Source organism: Phyllobates terribilis, unplaced genomic scaffold (assembly GCF_046119375.1).
Source record: "Phyllobates terribilis strain yellow unplaced genomic scaffold, ASM4611937v1 Scaffold_4__5_contigs__length_816908805, whole genome shotgun sequence".
Lineage (NCBI taxonomy): Eukaryota > Metazoa > Chordata > Amphibia > Anura > Dendrobatidae > Phyllobates > Phyllobates terribilis.
This window is the reverse complement of record NW_027362764.1, coordinates 690,622,225-690,637,224: the sequence shown is the minus strand read 5'-3', so window position 1 is coordinate 690,637,224 and position 15,000 is coordinate 690,622,225. Positions and strand designations below refer to the sequence as shown.

The 15,000-nt window shown below is 55.0% G+C and overlaps 3 non-coding genes across 3 annotated transcripts; all 3 read right to left on the bottom strand.

Annotated features, from left to right (window-relative positions):
* Window positions 1-9,895: 9,895 nt before the first annotated feature.
* Window positions 9,896-10,014, bottom strand: LOC141266407 (5S ribosomal RNA). Its single transcript, XR_012320445.1, has one exon. It is a non-coding gene; the product is annotated as a 5S ribosomal RNA (ribosomal RNA).
* A 1,706-nt stretch (window positions 10,015-11,720) lies between these two features.
* Window positions 11,721-11,839, bottom strand: LOC141266638 (5S ribosomal RNA). The gene has a single exon (XR_012320668.1). It is a non-coding gene; the product is annotated as a 5S ribosomal RNA (ribosomal RNA).
* Window positions 11,840-13,544: 1,705 nt separating this feature from the next.
* LOC141267180 (5S ribosomal RNA) lies at window positions 13,545-13,663 on the bottom strand. Its single transcript, XR_012321193.1, has one exon. It is a non-coding gene; the product is annotated as a 5S ribosomal RNA (ribosomal RNA).
* Window positions 13,664-15,000: the final 1,337 nt, after the last annotated feature.

Genomic DNA, 15,000 nt, shown 5'->3' with positions numbered 1-15,000 from the left:
GAAAAGAAGCCTAGTATTAAAAGTAAATAAGCAACAATGCTGGAGGCCCACGGTGATGAGAAGGATGCTGGTATTTTGCAAGGATTAAATAGCGCAAGAGAGAAAGCAAATGAAAAGAAGAAAGGAGCATGTGTGCGCTTGTGAAAAAAGGAATGGAAAAAAGGCAAAGAGGAGAGTGACCCCTGCTGGTGGAAGTAAGAAAAGGCAAAAGCCTACAGCACCTGTTATTCCCAGGTGGTCTCCCATCCAAGTACTAGCCAGGCCCGACCCTGCTTATTGACGCGCCCCTGGGCCTGTGTCGCGCTGCGCTGCGCTGCGCGCGCGGGAGCCTACCTGGAGCTGGATCAGTGGAGGGTTGTAGTCTCGTGGCGGTGACCCGGTCCGTGCCCAGGGAGTCAAACTAGACGGCAGTCTATTAGTAGTAAATAGTTGATGACTACGCCACCCGTTGAGAGCAGCCAGGGAGCTGCTGCTGCAGGGCAGACCGCTGAGGCCGGTGGTAGGATTGTGCAGCGTGATAGTATAACCCCCAACGGGAGGGGTATGGCCTCAGGGCAGCCGACGTGGATGATGGGGGTAGCAGGAACCACTCAGAGACGTTACGGTGTAGTTCAGGGTCTTTACTGGTAACAACGACAGACCCTCCCGGAGTACTTGCTAGCAAACGGGGCCTGGTCAGTCTTTGAGCAGATGGGATCTCCCCTGGCCAGGCGTAGTTGTAGGCCTCCCAAACTGACTGTACTCTTCTGGCTACCTTGCTAGAAGCTGATGTAAGTAGCCCACGTCCCTGAGTGTACCGTGTGGTGCTCACCCGTATGGCCGGTGACTCGGGGCCTTCTAATGGCTTCCGCTCCACGATGGCGGTGCTGGTCCCACGCGTGTGACCGTGCCTTCGGGCTTCTGGGCCAGAGGACCTGAAATCCCCTGCCTGACGGATTCTGCTGCTGGGCAGGAGTTAGTCCCCACAGCCTCGGACTCCGGGTCCGGTAAAGAATCTTCTTAGTCAGGGCAAGCTCTGCAGCTGCCAGCCCCTGACTCCTTGTAAGCCTGCTGTTTCCTATGCTGCTTCTTGTCTCCACTCTCCTTGTCTGACTCACCCTGCCTCAGCCCCGGGTTTATACAGGGGAAGTTCTTCCCCTCCCAAGACTGGGCAGGAGGTGTGGCATGCACAGGATCCCTGACCAAAGGACCTCCCACCTGCTCTCAGACATAACATTACGTTACTGTGGCAACCAGACCCCTGGGGTGTCACATTCCCCCCTAGTAAAATTTAGTACTCCGGGACTAAACACATTTAGAAAACATAACAAGGCAAAACATTAATAATACAATAAGAAAACACATAAAGATGGTTACGGCGTGTCCGCAACCGGGTGCAGTCTCTGAAGAAAGCAAGGTGTCCATTTCACCAACACAGGGAGACGTAACCAGGTAGGGGTCTGTTCTACCCCGAGTCCTTGACAGTCTTTAGTCCATCCTGGGTTACGCTCCAACTATATACAAGGATTCCCGGTAAATCCACCAAGGATTCCTAAAAACAACTAGAAATACAAAATTACACACAAGCAACTATAGACAGGTAAACATTATAAAATAGCTTAAACATTTAGATCCTCCAACGTGCGGGTAACTGGCCTCTAGTGGCCCTAGTGGACCTACGGAGCTGACTGTCTGGCCCTGAACTACAGGGTGTAGGAGCTGTCAAGGGTAAACTGGGCAGCTGTCTACCGGCTCTTTGTCTCACTAGGGGTACGGCAGGCTCACTATAAGCAGAGGGTTGATTCCCCTGTTCTACTTGTGTGGAGTCTTCTGCCTCCTGGACCGGCTGTTCTTCCAGCTCTACCCGTTGCTCCGTAGGTTCTTGGGATGATGGTTGGAGGAAGGTGAGTACGGGTACCACAACTGCACCATTGACTTGAGTCCAAGACCGAGGGAAGTCCCCGAGCACGGTACTAACCATATCTTCCCTTTCTCCCACGGGTCGATGGTCTTCTTGTTCCTCTTCAGGGTTCCTCAGTTGTTCGGGACACTTCTTCAGGTGGTCCCGGGATACAATGGCTGTGGTTTCCCCTCCGTCTTTACTGATGGTACAGACCTTCGGGTTCTCGTGGCTTGAGGGCAGTACGGTGTACGGGTCCTTCTCCCACTGGTCATCCAACTTGTGGAGCCGTCTTTTCCTCTTCAAGACCTGCTCTCCGGGTACCAGGGGAACAGCGGGAGCATACTGGTTGTAAGTCTTCTCTTGTCTTTCCCTAGCCTGACAGAGACTTCGCTCCACGCTCTCCTGTACTCTCCGGTACTGCTGCTGCCTCTCTGTGTCCCAGTCTGTTTCTGGTGAAGTGTCCTCAGGTGTCAGGACTCCCATTTCCAGGTCAACAGGTAACTTACCAGGTCTCGCCCTCATTAGGTAAGCCGGGGTACAGTTGGTGGAACCTACCGGGATGTGGTTGTATAGGTCCACCAGATCGGGCAACTTCTCAGGCCACAGACTGCGTTCTTCCAGGGGCAATGTTTTTAGAAGATCCATTACCACCTGGTTCATTTTTTCACAAAGTCCATTAGTTTGCGGATGGTAGGGTGTCGTCCTTATCTTCCGGCAGCCATACAGATTGCAGAATTCCTGGAAGACCTCCGCTTCAAAGGCAGGTCCCTGGTCCGTCAGCACTTGGTCCGGGTACCCGTGTGGACGGCAGAAGTGCTGCTGGAAGGCCCTAGCTGCTGTTTGAGCCGTTAAGTCCTTGACGGGGACGACAACCAAGAACCGGGAGTAATGATCCACGATGGTTAACGCGTAGACGTAGCCACTTCTGCTTGGGGTCAGTTTTACATGATCCAAGGCTACCAGTTCCAATGGTTGCCGGGTGACGATGGACTGCAGGGGAGTCTTCTGGCTGGCCCGGTCCTTCCTTCTCAGATTGCACGGGCCACAGTCTCTGCACCACTTCTCGATGGTTCCCCTCATGCCTACCCAGTGGAACCGCTCGCGCAGCAGGAACTCCAGCTTTTTCCACCCGAAGTGTCCAGCTCCGTCGTGGTATGCCTCCATCACCATGGCTGCGTCTCTTCGGGGCACCACTACTTGCCAGAGTAGTTCATGCGTCCGGGAGTTGACCATTCTGCGGCACAACTTCCCCTTGTAAAGGAATAGTCGACTCTTCTCCGCCCATAGTTGTTTGGCTTCCTCCGGAGCGTCTGGTTCAAGGCGAGCCTCCGGCCGAGTCAGCATCTCCTTCACCAGTCGGACGGCAGGGTCACTGTCTTGCGTTTCCGCCCAGTTGTAGTGGGGTAAGGGGTTCAACGTAGCAGCCTGCTTACCCCTTACCCGGTGGGAATACTGGATAGTCCCATGACGGTGGAACGCAGGGAGTTCAACTTCTTCCAGTCCCTCCGGATCTTCTCCTTCGTCCGGCAGGTTGGGCATCCTGGACAGGGCGTCCGCGTTGGTATTGGAGCGTCCTGCCCGGTATTTAATTGTGAACTCGTAGTTGGACAGACGGGCCATCCACCTCTGCTCCAGGGCACCGAGTCTTGCCGTGTCCAGGTGTGTCAGCGGGTTGTTATCCGTGTACACGGTGAACCGGGAAGAAGCGAGGTAATGCTTAAAGCGCTCAGTGATTGCCCATACTACGGCCAGGAACTCTAACTTAAATGAGCTGTAATTCTCGGGGTTCCTTTCGGTGGGTCGCAGTTTTCGGCTGGCGTAGGCGATTACTCGTTCCTTCCCCTGCTGGATCTGGGACAGTACGGCTCCTAGCCCGATGTTACTGGCGTCGGTGTAGAGGATAAAGGGCTGGCTATAATCCGGGTACGCCAGGATTTCGTCCCCCGTGAGGGCCATCTTCAGCTGGCGGAAGGACTCTTCTTCCAGCTCTTCCCATTTGAAGGGCGGCTTCTGGTTCTTGGCCTTCCGGGACTGGCCTATCAGGAGGTCCTGCATCGGCGCTGCCTTTTTGGTGAAACCGGGAATAAACCTTCGGTAGTAGCCTACCAACCCTAGGAACTGCCGCACTTCTTTTATGCTGGAGGGGCTTGGCCATCCCTTAATTGCGGTGATCTTATCGGGGTCGGGAGCCACTCCGTCAGCGCTCACCACGTGTCCCAGGTATTGCACCTTTGGTTTCAGGAGGTGACACTTGGAGGGTTTCACCTTTAGGCCGTAACTCGCCAGAGCTTCGAACACCTCCGCCAGGTGTTTCAGGTGGTCCTCATAAGTTTTGGAGTATACGATGACATCGTCCAGGTACAACAGGACCGTCTCGAAGTTTCTGTGGCCCAGACAGCACTCCATTAATCGTTGGAAGGTTCCTGGGGCGTTGCAGAGTCCGAACGGCATGCAGGTGAACTCGCTAAGTCCCATCGGGGTGGTGAATGCGGTCTTCTCCCGGTCCGCCTCTGCTACAGGAACCTGCCAGTACCCGCTAGTGAGATCCAAGGTAGAGAAGAAGTTAGCAGATCTTAAAGCAGCCAATGACTCCTCTATCCTTGGTAAGGGGTACGCATCCTTGTGTGTGATACGGTTGATTTTCCGGTAATCTACACACATCCTCATGGTGTTGTCTTTCTTTTTGACTAAAACTAGTGGGGCTGCCCAGGGGCTACAGCTATCCCGGATTACCCCAGCCTCCTTCATGTCTCGAAGCATCCCCTTGGCGTGTTGGTAGTGTGCAGGGGGTACGGGTCGATACCTCTCTTTTATGGGAGGATGATCTCCCGTGGGGATGCGGTGTTCTACCCCCTTGACCCGCCCAAAGTCTAACGGGTGTTTACTAAACACTCTCTCATACTCTTGAACCACCCGATAGACTCCTTGTTTCTGATGTGAGGGAGTGGAATCAGTACCCAAATGTAGTTGCTGACACCAGTCCTCCATGTCTTTCTTAGAGCCGTTACCTTCCTCCGGGTGAGATGGAGGCAAGGGTTCCACAGATTGTATAGAATTTTGATTAGTGGTATATAATTTGGCTAGCGTGGCATACCGGGGCAGGTACACTTCCCTCTCCCCGATATTTATTATGCGAACGGGCACCCTCCCATGGCGTACATTGACCACCCCCCGTGCTGTCAAAATGGTGGGCCTACTGTCTGAGTAAACTGGTTCTACCATTGCCTGGTAATCTCTACCTCTCAGACCAATAGCTGCCCGGCACCAAATCATCATTTCACTTTTTGGGGGCATGGCAATAGGAAAAGGGTCACACATTCTTACGCTACCAATCTCACCGCCGGAGAGTTCCACTTGTTGCCGTTGCATCAGTGCCCGGATCTCTTTCTGGAGCACCCGCTGCTCGCCGGAGCTGGCATTCTTGGCAACCTGCTGTAAAAGGAAAATCACCTCTGCAAGACAATTTTCAATTACGTTAGTTCCTAGAGTTATTTTTGGGTGACTCTCATGTTTATCAATATCTACAATGATCAGTCCCTGTGCGGCCAGTTCGACTCTACCGATTTTGAGGGTCACCTCTTTAAATCCGATCTGTGGCACGGGCTGGCCATTGCTGGCGATGATACTCAAGTCGTCGTCAGGGTAGCGGGTAATATCCGAGTCATTCCAGTACTGCTTGAAGAGCACGTACGGGATGGTGGTGACCTGTGACCCGGTATCCAGTAGGGCACTCATGGGAATGCCATCCAGTACCACAGGCAAGACTGGACGTCCTCCCACATATCTGTCGCGCCAGTTCGATGGGCCTGGTGATCTTTTTCCTGGGGGTTGGCCCTCTACCCCAGGTTGTGCCCGTTTAAAGAACAGTACCTTTCCATATGTCCGGGTTGATTGCAGCGGCGGCAGATGGGTCGTCCGTCCTCGCTGTATCGGTCACTGGGTCTTCCTCTGGCCGGTGGGGTCCTCCTTGGTCGACGCCACGGGATGTCCTCCGGTCCGGATGCCAGCTGGATCTTCCCTGGGGTGGAAACCTGTAAAGACTGCACAGTTCGGGTTAGCGCAGCAACGCTCTTAACTAGCTCTTGGACCTGATGGTGTAGGTCTGGAGCCGGGTCATTGTCCAAAGCCTGCGCATCAGCTCCCACAGGCCCTGCTGACAAGGGCGCCGCCTCCTGATAGTAAGTGGTAGTGGGGCGTCTGTGGGTCACAACGCCACCTGGTGCCGGTTCTCGGAGCACCCGGATGGCTCTGTCCTTGAACTGTGCAAAGTCCAGATGGGGATCCTGTAAGGCCATTGCCCGCAACTGGGTTCGGTGGGCATTGCAATATAAACCCTCTATAAATTGTTCAGTCAACAGCCTGTCCTCGTTTCCCACCCCATCAGGGTCGGTCTGCTTTATGGCCCTCAGGGCCTCTTGTAGGTTTAGTGCATAGTCCCTTATACTCTCATGCGCTCGCTGCTTGCACCCGTAGAATCTAAGCTTAATCTCGGCTGAGGTGCGGGTATCAAAGGTGTCCTTCAGCCGGGTTAGTATTCCTGCGACAGTCTTCCTCCCAGGTGGCCAGGATTTTACTTCCCTTTTGGCTGCCCCGGTTAGTTGGGCCACCAGGATGCTCACTTTTTGCTCTTCTGTGAGGGGGTACACCTGGAAGAGGCTATCCAGCTTTTCTCTAAAGTCATGCAGGGTATGGGACTCCCCTGAGTACTGGGGTAGCCAAGCTGCTCCCGGGATATAGGGCATTGTGAAGGGCATAACTGCAGCAGCGGTAGCGCTGGCGGGGGTTGGGGCAGTGAAGCTCTCCTCCGTATCCGACATCTTCCTCCCCCCTAGTGGACCGTGGCCTACCTTGCGATGATCCTCTTCCGTAGGCCGCGGCTCCGCAGTGGATCGTCAGGGTTGAGGACCTTCCGTCGCGCTCCTGTGACGTCGGCGTCTGCTGGGCTCCTTCCAGGACCTTACGCAACGTCCGGACGTGAGGCGGGGCTTCAGTTCTCGCGCGCTTTCAGAGTCCACACCCCTCTTCTTCCCGCGCGGCGTCCCCAAGATGGCGTCCAACGGCGGGAAAACTCCACGGATGGCGGGAAGAAGGCCGAAGATGGCGCCGGATGGCGGGAAACTTCACCGATGGCGGGAAGAAGGTAGAAGATGGCGCCGGATGGCGGGAAACCTCCACGGATAGCGGGAATCTTCACCACTGGTAAGTTTGAACAGTCTTTGCTTTTCAGGCACGCAGTACCCGGTGGTTGCGGGCACGAAATCCTGCCGACTACGCCAAAGTTGACGCGCCCCTGGGCCTGTGTCGCGCTGCGCTGCGCGCGCGGGAGCCTACCCGGAGCCGGATCAGTGGAGGGTTGTAGTCTCGTGGCGGTGACCCGGTCCGTGCCCAGGGAGTCAAACTAGACGGCAGTCTATTAGTAGTAAATAGTTGATGACTACGCCACCCGTTGAGAGCAGCCAGGGAGCTGCTGCTGCAGGGCAGACCGCTGAGGCCGGTGGTAGGATTGTGCAGCGTGATAGTATAACCCCCAACGGGAGGGGTATGGCCTCAGGGCAGCCGACGTGGATGATGGGGGTAGCAGGAACCACTCAGAGACGTTACGGTGTAGTTCAGGGTCTTTACTGGTAACAACGACAGACCCTCCCGGAGTACTTGCTAGCAAACGGGGCCTGGTCAGTCTTTGAGCAGATGGGATCTCCCCTGGCCAGGCGTAGTTGTAGGCCTCCCAAACTGACTGTACTCTTCTGGCTACCTTGCTAGAAGCTGATGTAAGTAGCCCACGTCCCTGAGTGTACCGTGTGGTGCTCACCCGTATGGCCGGTGACTCGGGGCCTTCTAATGGCTTCCGCTCCACGATGGCGGTGCTGGTCCCACGCGTGTGACCGTGCCTTCGGGCTTCTGGGCCAGAGGACCTGAAATCCCCTGCCTGACGGATTCTGCTGCTGGGCAGGAGTTAGTCCCCACAGCCTCGGACTCCGGGTCCGGTAAAGAATCTTCTTAGTCAGGGCAAGCTCTGCAGCTGCCAGCCCCTGACTCCTTGTAAGCCTGCTGTTTCCTATGCTGCTTCTTGTCTCCACTCTCCTTGTCTGACTCACCCTGCCTCAGCCCCGGGTTTATACAGGGGAAGTTCTTCCCCTCCCAAGACTGGGCAGGAGGTGTGGCATGCACAGGATCCCTGACCAAAGGACCTCCCACCTGCTCTCAGACATAACATTACGTTACTGTGGCAACCAGACCCCTGGGGTGTCACACTTATAATCCGAGATCAGACGAGATCAGGTGTGTTCAGGGTGGTGTGGCCATAGGCAGAGACAGGCCTCTCACTTGCTGCTTTTCCACTTTGACGTCCGGTTGCCGGCTGCCCTTTCCAGTGCTTAGTAAGACAAGGTGCTTTTGTGCTTTCCTTTCTCTTCACTTTTTTGCTGGCTCCTTAAAAAGGTCTTGTAGACAGAACGCCCCGCTCAGAGCCGCTGAGCTCACTGATCGGCTGCCGCGCTGTCGACGGAACGTCAGCGTCGCGGCCAATGCCACAGGCCGGGAGCAGCGGCGAGACTCACCGGTAGACCTGGGTAGGGTGAGTAGAGCGCGGTTAGTTGCTTTCTAATAGCCTGCAGCCAGGGATTAACTTTTAATGAAAGGGAGCAACCCTTTTGACTGTCTGCAGCGCGCCGTACCTAGGAAGCGCACACTCACACACAGCGAGCATGCACAAGTTGCTCGCACGAGACCACATTCCCTATTTGCACCTGCAGCTTTTCCGCCACCATGCGTCAGACTCTCCTGCCTGTCTTATTATTATTTCAGGGCCTTAGCAGGAACCACCCCCTCAATTCCCTCCCGCTCCTTCCTAGCACTGAGGTTAGCTCCTGGGCAGCTGTCTGATTGGGTTAGTTACACAAGCTTCTTTGAAGAAGAAGACGTTACTTCTGCTGGCCCTCGTTAGGCGGTCGCCCTCTAAAACCATCCCCTGGGCAGCTGCTGAAAGCCTGGCCCCTTCACAGCGCGAGATGCTTTTAACGCCATCATTTGCATACGGCCGGCTGCGGGGTCAATAAGCACTCCTAGCCGTGGCAAGGAGCTCGGTGTGAGGCCTGGTAGAGGCGGCGGGGTTGCATCCTTATCTTAGAGGTCTTGGGGGGCTTGGGAGGCTTGGGACTTCCAGCCTCTACTTTACGTAAGGTCGGTGTCCAGCAAGGCGCCACTCCATGCTAGCCGAGCTGGGCAAGATGGCAAAACGTCATCAAAATTGTCTACAATACCTGGTGTTCTCAGGAGGTGTCCCAACCAAGTATTTCCGAACCCATCTCTGCTTTGCTTCCGAGATCGGACGTATCCAAGGTGGTATGGCCAGTAGACGCTGCTTGGCCCATCGCCCGGCCAGCCTTCCTCAGGCTCGCGTGGGGACGAGAACTCTGGCCGTTCTGGGGCGGTCTCCGAAGGACCGATGCATAGGCTGTGCCGTCCCTATAGGTGTTGTTTGTTGAGCAATGAAACACCTGCCGCATCAGATGTGTTTAAAAATGGCTCGGCGCAGGGTCTCCTGCAGGCTAAACCGTTCATCGCGGGGATGTGACAGAAAGAGCAAGCTGGACCCGCAACTTGGGGTGGAGCGAAACGCCCAGGAGTGAATGAAGGAAGAGGGTGAGATGGTTGCGAGTGAATTTGAGCTGCTCTTCGGGGGGGTCGTGTGGCCTGCAAAGGTGTTTTGCTTGGGTTGTGCTGTAAACTGGCCTCCAGGTTACCGGTGGTTGCCTCCAGGTCAGCGGTGATTGCCTCCAGTCATGCGGGAGTCGCTGGTCCTGGTGAAAAGAAGCCTAGTATTAAAAGTAAATAAGCAACAATGCTGGAGGCCCACGGTGATGAGAAGGATGCTGGTATTTTGCAAGGATTAAATAGCGCAAGAGAGAAAGCAAATGAAAAGAAGAAAGGAGCATGTGTGCGCTTGTGAAAAAAGGAATGGAAAAAAGGCATAGAGGAGAGTGACCCCTGCTGGTGGAAGTAAGAAAAAGCAAAAGCCTACAGCACCTGGTATTCCCAGGCGGTCTCCCATCCAAGTACTAGCCAGGCCCAACCCTGCTTAGCTTCCAAGATCAGACAAGATCAGGCGTGTTCAGGGTGGTGTGGCCGTAGGCAGAGACAGGCCTCTCACTTGCTGCTTTTCCACTTTGACGTCCGGTTGCCGGCTGCCCTTTCCAGTGCTTAGTAAGACAAGGTGCTTTTGTGCTTTCTTTTCTCTTCACTTTTTTGCTGGCTCCTTAAAAAGGTCTTGTAGACAGAACGCCCCGCTCAGAGCCGCTGAGCTCACTGATCGGCTGCCGCGCTGTCGACGGAACGTCAGCGTCGCGGCCAATGCCACAGGCCGGGAGCAGCGGCGAGACTCACCGGTAGACCTGGGTAGGGTGAGTAGAGCGCGGTTAGTTGCTTTCTAATAGCCTGCAGCCGGGGATTAACTTTTAATGAAAGGGAGCAACCCTTTTGACTGTCTGCAGCGCGCCGTACCTAGGAAGCGCACACTCACACACAGCGAGCATGCACAAGTTGCTCGCACGAGACCACATTCCCTATTTGCACCTGCAGCTTTTCCGCCACCATGCGTCAGACTCTCCTGCCTGTCTTATTATTATTTCAGGGCCTTAGCAGGAACCACCCCCTCAATTCCCTCCCGCTCCTTCCTAGCACTGAGGTTAGCTCCTGGGCAGCTGTCTGATTGGGTTAGTTACACAAGATTCTTTGAAGAAGAAGACGTTACTTCTGCTGGCCCTCGTTAGGCGGTCGCCCTCTAAAACCATCCCCTGGGCAGCTGCTGAAAGCCTGGCCCCTTCACAGCGCGAGATGCTTTTAACGCCATCATTTGCATACGGCCGGCTGCGGGGTCAATAAGCACTCCTAGCCGTGGCAAGGAGCTCGGTGTGAGGCCTGGTAGAGGCGGCGGGGTTGCGTCCTTATCTTAGAGGTCTTGGGGGGCTTGGGAGGCTTGGGACTTCCAGCCTCTACTTTACGTAAGGTCGGTGTCCAGCAAGGCGCCACTCCATGCTAGCCGAGCTGGGCAAGATGGCAAAACGTCATCAAAATTGTCTACAATACCTGGTGTTCTCAGGAGGTGTCCCAACCAAGTATTTCCGAACCCATCTCTGCTTTGCTTCCGAGATCGGACGTATCCAAGGTGGTATGGCCAGTAGACGCTGCTTGGCCCATCGCCCGGCCAGCCTTCCTCAGGCTCGCGTGGGGACGAGAACTCTGGCCGTTCTGTGGCGGTCTCCGAAGGACCGATGCATAGGCTGTGCCGTCCCTATAGGTGTTGTTTGTTGAGCAATGAAACACCTGCCGCATCAGATGTGTTTAAAAATGGCTCGGTGCAGGGTCTCCTGCAGGCTAAACCGTTCATCGTGGGGATGTGACAGAAAGAGCAAGCTGGACCCGCAACTTGGGGTGGAGCGAAACGCCCAGGAGTGAATGAAGGAAGAGGGTGAGATGGTTGCGAGTGAATTTGAGCTGCTCTTCGGGGGGGTTGTGTGGCCTGCAAAGGTGTTTTGCTTGGGTTGTGCTGTAAACTGGCCTCCAGGTTACCGGTGGTTGCCTCCAGGTCAGCGGTGGTTGCCTCCAGTCATGCGGGAGTCGCTGGTCCTGGTGAAAAGAAGCCTAGTATTAAAAGTAAATAAGCAACAATGCTGGAGGCCCACGGTGATGAGAAGGATGCTGGTATTTTGCAAGGATTAAATAGCGCAAGAGAGAAAGCAAATGAAAAGAAGAAAGGAGCATGTGTGCGCTTGTGAAAAAAGGAATGGAAAAAAGGCATAGAGGAGAGTGACCCCTGCTGGTGGAAGTAAGAAAAAGCAAAAGCCTACAGCACCTGGTATTCCCAGGCGGTCTCCCATCCAAGTACTAGCCAGGCCCAACCCTGCTTATAATCCGAGATCAGACGAGATCAGGTGTGTTCAGGGTGGTGTGGCCATAGGCAGAGACAGGCCTCTCACTTGCTGCTTTTCCACTTTGACGTCCGGTTGCCGGCTGCCCTTTCCAGTGCTTAGTAAGACAAGGTGCTTTTATGCTTTCCTTTCTCTTCACTTTTTTGCTGGCTCCTTAAAAAGGTCTTGTAGACAGAACGCCCCGCTCAGAGCCGCTGAGCTCACTGATCGGCTGCCGCGCTGTCGACGGAACGTCAGCGTCGCGGCCAATGCCACAGGCCGGGAGCAGCGGCGAGACTCACCGGTAGACCTGGGTAGGGTGAGTAGAGCGCGGTTAGTTGCTTTCTAATAGCCTGCAGCCGGGGATTAACTTTTAATGAAAGGGAGCAACCCTTTTGACTGTCTGCAGCGCGCCGTACCTAGGATGCGCACACTCACACACAGCGAGCATGCACAAGTTGCTCGCACGAGACCACATTCCCTATTTGCACCTGCAGCTTTTCCGCCACCATGCGTCAGACTCTCCTGCCTGTCTTATTATTATTTCAGGGCCTTAGCAGGAACCACCCCCTCAATTCCCTCCCGCTCCTTCCTAGCACTGAGGTTAGCTCCTGGGCAGCTGTCTGATTGGGTTAGTTACACAAGCTTCTTTGAAGAAGAAGACGTTACTTCTGCTGGCCCTCGTTAGGCGGTCGCCCTCTAAAACCATCCCCTGGGCAGCTGCTGAAAGCCTGGCCCCTTCACAGCGCGAGATGCTTTTAACGCCATCATTTGCATACGGCCGGCTGCGGGGTCAATAAGCACTCCTAGCCGTGGCAAGGAGCTCGGTGTGAGGCCTGGTAGAGGCGGCGGGGTTGCGTCCTTATCTTAGAGGTCTTGGGGGCTTGGGAGGCTTGGGACTTCCAGCCTCTACTTTACGTAAGGTCGGTGTCCAGCAAGGCGCCACTCAATGCTAGCCGAGCTGGGCAAGATGGCAAAACGTCATCAAAATTGTCTACAATACCTGGTGTTCTCAGGAGGTGTCCCAACCAAGTATTTCCGAACCCATCTCTGCTTTGCTTCCGAGATCGGACGTATCCAAGGTGGTATGGCCAGTAGACGCTGATTGGCCCATCGCCCGGCCAGCCTTCCTCAGGCTCGCGTGGGGACGAGAACTCTGGCCGTTCTGGGGCGGTCTCCGAAGGACCGATGCATAGGCTGTGCCGTCCCTATAGGTGTTGTTTGTTGAGCAATGAAACACCTGCCGCATCAGATGTGTTTAAAAATGGCTCGGCGCAGGGTCTCCTGCAGGCTAAACCGTTCATCGCGGGGATGTGACAGAAAGAGCAAGCTGGACCCGCAACTTGGGGTGGAGCGAAACGCCCAGGAGTGAATGAAGGAAGAGGGTGAAATGGTTGCGAGTGAATTTGAGCTGCTCTTCGGGGGGGTCGTGTGGCCTGCAAAGGTGTTTTGCTTGGGTTGTGCTGTAAACTGGCCTCCAGGTTACCGGTGGTTGCCTCCAGGTCAGCGGTGGTTGCCTCCAGTCATGCGGGAGTCGCTGGTCCTGGTGAAAAGAAGCCTAGTATTAAAAGTAAATAAGCAACAATGCTGGAGGCCCACGGTGATGAGAAGGATGCTGGTATTTTGCAAGGATTAAATAGCGCAAGAGAGAAAGCAAATGAAAAGAAGAAAGGAGCATGTGTGCGCTTGTGAAAAAAGGAATGGAAAAAAGGCATAGAGGAGAGTGACCCCTGCTGGTGGAAGTAAGAAAAGGCAAAAGCCTACAGCACCTGTTATTCCCAGGCGGTCTCCCATCCAAGTACTAACCAGGCCCGACCCTGCATAGCTTCTGAGATCAGACAAGATCGGGCGTGTTCAGGGTGGTGTGGCCGTAGGCAGAGACAGGCCTCTCACTTGCTGCTTTTCCACTTTGACGTCCGGTTGCCGGCTGCCCTTTCCAGTGCTTAGTAAGACAAGGTGCTTTTGTGCTTTCTTTTCTCTTCACTTTTTTGCTGGCTCCTTAAAAAGGTCTTGTAGACAGAACGCCCCGCTCAGAGCCGCTGAGCTCACTGATCGGCTGCCGCGCTGTCGACGGAACGTCAGCGTCGCGGCCAATGCCACAGGCCGGGAGCAGCGGCGAGACTCACCGGTAGACCTGGGTAGGGTGAGTAGAGCGCGGTTAGTTGCTTTCTAATAGCCTGCAGCCAGGGATTAACTTTTAATGAAAGGGAGCAACCCTTTTGACTGTCTGCAGCGCGCCGTACCTAGGAAGCGCACACTCACACACAGCGAGCATGCACAAGTTGCTCGCACGAGACCACATTCCCTATTTGCACCTGCAGCTTTTCCGCCACCATGCGTCAGACTCTCCTGCCTGTCTTATTATTATTTCAGGGCCTTAGCAGGAACCACCCCCTCAATTCCCTCCCGCTCCTTCCTAGCACTGAGGTTAGCTCCTGGGCAGCTGTCTGATTGGGTTAGTTACACAAGCTTCTTTGAAGAAGAAGACGTTACTTCTGCTGGCCCTCGTTAGGCGGTCGCCCTCTAAAACCATCCCCTGGGCAGCTGCTGAAAGCCTGGCCCCTTCACAGCGCGAGATGCTTTTAACGCCATCATTTGCATACGGCCGGCTGCGGGGTCAATAAGCACTCCTAGCCGTGGCAAGGAGCTCGGTGTGAGGCCTGGTAGAGGCGGCGGGGTTGCGTCCTTATCTTAGAGGTCTTGGGGGGCTTGGGAGGCTTGGGACTTCCAGCCTCTACTTTACGTAAGGTCGGTGTCCAGCAAGGCGCCACTCCATGCTAGCCGAGCTGGGCAAGATGGCAAAACGTCATCAAAATTGTCTACAATACCTGGTGTTCTCAGGAGGTGTCCCAACCAAGTATTTCCGAACCCATCTCTGCTTTGCTTCCAAGATCGGACGTATCCAAGGTGGTATGGCCAGTAGACGCTGCTTGGCCCATCGCCCGGCCAGCCTTCCTCAGGCTCGCGTGGGGACGAGAACTCTGGCCGTTCTGGGGCGGTCTCCGAAGGACCGATGCATAGGCTGTGCCGTCCCTATAGGTGTTGTTTGTTGAGCAATGAAACACCTGCCGCATCAGATGTGTTTAAAAATGGCTCGGTGCAGGGTCTCCTGCAGGCTAAACCGTTCATCGTGGGGATGTGACAGAAAGAGCAAGCTGGACCCGCAACTTGGGGTGGAGCGAAACGCCCAGGAGTGAATGAAGGAAGAGGGTG